Below are 3,832 nucleotides of genomic sequence, written 5' to 3'. Positions count from 1 at the left end.
ATTTACCTGAAAAGTTTCAAACTTTTGTGTCAAAGAAATAATTTGTTGTGTTAGTGTATTTAAAGCATCAACCTGATTTACCATAGCAGCCTTCTTGATGATTACACGCTCAGATGGCCATTGGATGGAATTCTCATAAATCTCGTTCAACAATTGCAATGCTTCCTCTGTGGTTTTTCCCATTACAGAACCTCCTGCAGCTGTATCAATCACATTTCCAGAAGAGGGTTTTAACCCGTAATAAAAAATATACAACTGCATATGTTCAGGAATGTCATGGTGTGGGCATTTTCTTAACATTGCTTTTAATCTTTCCCAAGCTTGATAAACTGACTCACTGTCAGTCTGCAAGAAATTAGAGATGTCTTGTCTTAACTTTGTGGTTTTAGCAGGGGAAAAATATTTGTTTAAAAATTTCTAAGTCATTTGATCCCATGTGGTGATGGAACCTTGTGGTAAACTTTGCAACCAAGTCTTGGCATCTCCTTTTAAAGAGAAAGGAAATAGCCTTAACTTGATAGCTTCAGAAGGTACTCCATTATACTTAGCTGTTTCAACAAGTTCCAAAAAGTCAATTAAATGACTGTGTGGATATTCACTTGCGTCTCCATTGAAGATGCAAGTCTGCTGAATCGTTTGAATCAGGCCAGTCCTGATTTCAAAGTTGTTTGCTGCCACTGGCGGTTTTCTGACACTAGATTCATAATTGAAGCGGTCAGGTCTAGCATAATCCCTTAGGATTCTGTTTACTGGCCTTGGTGCTACTTCATCAAACTGATCCTCCAGATGGACTAGTAGTTGAATGTCTTCTACTTCTTGATTCTCCATACCTTCACAAGCTGTGCTTTGAGAAGATATTGTTTGTCCTTTCCTGTGCAATCGAAGAGATCTTTCAATTTCAGGATCGTAATTGACCAACTCTTTTATAAAAGAGCGGGTCATAAACTACTCAAAATTCTAAAAAAAATGAACTTAACTCCTAAAGTAGTAGTAGTAGTAGTACTCAGAAGAAAGTAATTAAAAGAAAGTGATGAATAACAAGGACAACAAAGATTACAAAGATGACAAAAATAATAACCGATTAAATAAAAATAGTAGTATGATAATGTTGTTGTTAATATTATTATTACTATTATTAGTATATGATAATAGTAATTATATTAATACTAATTAGCAATAGATGTTATGAAGAAAAAAAATGGTAAACGAAATCAGTAAGTAGTAACAGTAACTAATGATAGAAAATATTAATATAATACTAATATAGAATATAGTTACAAATAGTACTAGCATTAATAAAAGTAACTGCTATGCTATAATGATGATAAGAAGGATACATGATAATAACACTTCTATAAGATGTTAGTACTTGTAAAAGTAATAGTAGTAATATTTAGTAAATATTGATAGCAAAGATAATAATACTAATAGTAAGTTCCCAAATTAGTAACAAAATATTTAGTCTGAAGTAGACTTGTGCCAATCCCCAGCAACGGCACCAAATATTTGACGAGATCAATGTGCATAGGATTTTTCTGCTCGTACTCAGTTAAATTCTAGTATAATTTATGATATCGTCCCACAGAGATTGGTTAACCTAGGCTACAAACTTTTAATATTTTTACTACTATTTGAGAGAACCAAATTGATGAAAGGTGAATTTTATAACTTGTTAATTAATTAAAGCAAAACAAACAATTTCCGAAAGATTTATAATTTAAAAAGAGTTGGGAATCATTGAATTCACTTGATAATATTATTACAATAAAATCTCAATTTCTACATGTATTTCTTTAAAGAATAATTGCTTATTGCTAATACAATTATATTTGTTCACTAAGAAAAAGTCAATTAATAGCACTCCGTGAGGTTATGTGCTTAGTTGAGTTAAAACTAATGACGATCAAACCGAAATATTTTCTTGCTTGAATTGTGCTAAAAGGTAGTAAAAACTTCGTGAGAATATTTTTACTAAAAATCAGTAATCTTGCCTACAACAATTCCTCCATGAGAATTAAAACTGAGACAAACAAGATTACAGATTTGAAATAAGAGCTTTGCGAAAAATTATTCCCACTCTACTATTTTATTCATTGGTTATTATATATTAATTTTACTCTGTGAGAATTACAAAATTAATATATGAATAACTTAAATAAAATATATAGAAGTGATAATAATGTTTAATTAGAAACTATTATTTCAGCACAATATGAATTATATAATAAAAATTTCAAGCCAAGGATGTAATAATATTGAAATAATATTATAAAAATATTTATCAAGCTTCATCAACTATCCTAAAAAAAGAGATTACTCCATTATGGAGTATTTAAATCATACAACAAAAAGGAATTCTAGAATATTTCCAATACTCTTAGAAAATCCAAAAACTAATAAGAAGAAAATAAAATAGTTAAAGAAAGAAGTTAAAACCAAATTTTAGATAAAAGTAGTTCTTCTTCCTCTCCTCCCTCCGATGCCAATATTGCATTCTATTTATAGCCAAATCTTGCAAGCATTAAATGATTAGACGTGTCCAAGGAATGAGTTTGGATGTGTCCGAGGAGTGAGCTTGGACACGTCTGAAGAGTGAGCTTGGACACGTCTGAAGAGTGAGCTTGGATGTGTCCGAGGAGTGAGCTTGGATGTGACCAAGCTTCAATTATAGGCTTCCGTTTCCCATTTTAATTCTTATGCTTGCCATAGCAGACTTTCATCGAGCATTTTGTCTTTTTCTTCTGTTATTTATAATCTTTTTTTTTTCTGCAAAAATAGTTAGAAAGAGGAAAAATACGAAATATAATTTAAGTATATTATTTAAAGTAGAATATTAATAATATATAATATGTAAATATTTTATATTCATCAGAAATTGATGAAAGAACTATAGAAGGTTATATTCACTTACTTGAAGATTTGTATGAGATACTTGACTGTAAATGAGAAATTTGTGTTTTTTTAAAAATAATTGTTATTTATGGATCGGGCCGAGCGCCTTGGTATTAAGTAGATGTATCTATGGTTCGCGCTCTTCGACCCTCCGGCAGTGCACAGTTTAATATTATGTTGGACCGGGCCATACGACCTCGGCATAATTTCGCATGATAGTTCTTTGGTACCCTCCATGATTGATATTGCTTAAATATTTTGAAATGTAAACTGTTAAATGGTAATTATCGAATTTGGCAATTATATTTTTGAAAGAAGGACTTATATTTTTCCTATTCTTAAGCTTCCAGTATTATTCATGCAAATCCATGCTTAGTATAACATTTTAATATATTATTGTTAGCCCTAGTAAGTGTCAAGTCGATCCCTCGTCACTACTTCTTCGAGGTTAGATTGGATACTTACTGGGCACATATTGTTTATGTACTCACACTACGTTTCTGCACTTAATTGTACAGGATCGGAGGCTGGTGCATCTAGTTACCCGCCCGGCGCGCATATTTGATCTTGGTTCGAGACTTCACGGTGAGCTGCCGCCTTCCAAGCCGTTCAGCAGCATGCCGGAGTTTCTCTTTTACTTGTATCTGTCTATTTGATTTCAAGCAGTAGGATAGCCATTTTTTTTTACATTCTACTAGCTGTCTATATACTTGTGACACTAGATCTTGGCACACATTAGTAGACTTATAATTTTTGGGTTGTATGTCTATAGTTATGATTTCCTTTAGTTTGTTTCCACTTTTGTTTGCTTTAAAAATCCGTTATTTATCAAATGTTTTAAATATATGGAAAATTAGTTGTTGAAATCATTTAATAAAGATGGGAAATCACTAAGTTTTTCACTGTTGGCTTGTCTAGCAACGGTGCTGTAGGCCATCAC

The 3,832-nt window shown here is 31.8% G+C and overlaps 1 non-coding gene across 1 annotated transcript; it reads left to right on the top strand.

The window, feature by feature from the left end:
* Positions 1-271: 271 nt before the first annotated feature.
* Positions 272-378, top strand: LOC138884520 (small nucleolar RNA R71). Its single transcript, XR_011404696.1, has one exon. It is a non-coding gene; the product is annotated as a small nucleolar RNA R71 (small nucleolar RNA).
* The last annotated feature ends 3,454 nt before the right edge of the window (positions 379-3,832 follow it).

The sequence above is a fragment of the Nicotiana sylvestris genome, chromosome 12 (genome assembly GCF_000393655.2).
Source record: "Nicotiana sylvestris chromosome 12, ASM39365v2, whole genome shotgun sequence".
Taxonomy (NCBI): domain Eukaryota; kingdom Viridiplantae; phylum Streptophyta; class Magnoliopsida; order Solanales; family Solanaceae; genus Nicotiana; species Nicotiana sylvestris.
Note: the sequence above shows the minus strand (reverse complement) of the source record. Positions and strands in the feature narration are given on the sequence as shown.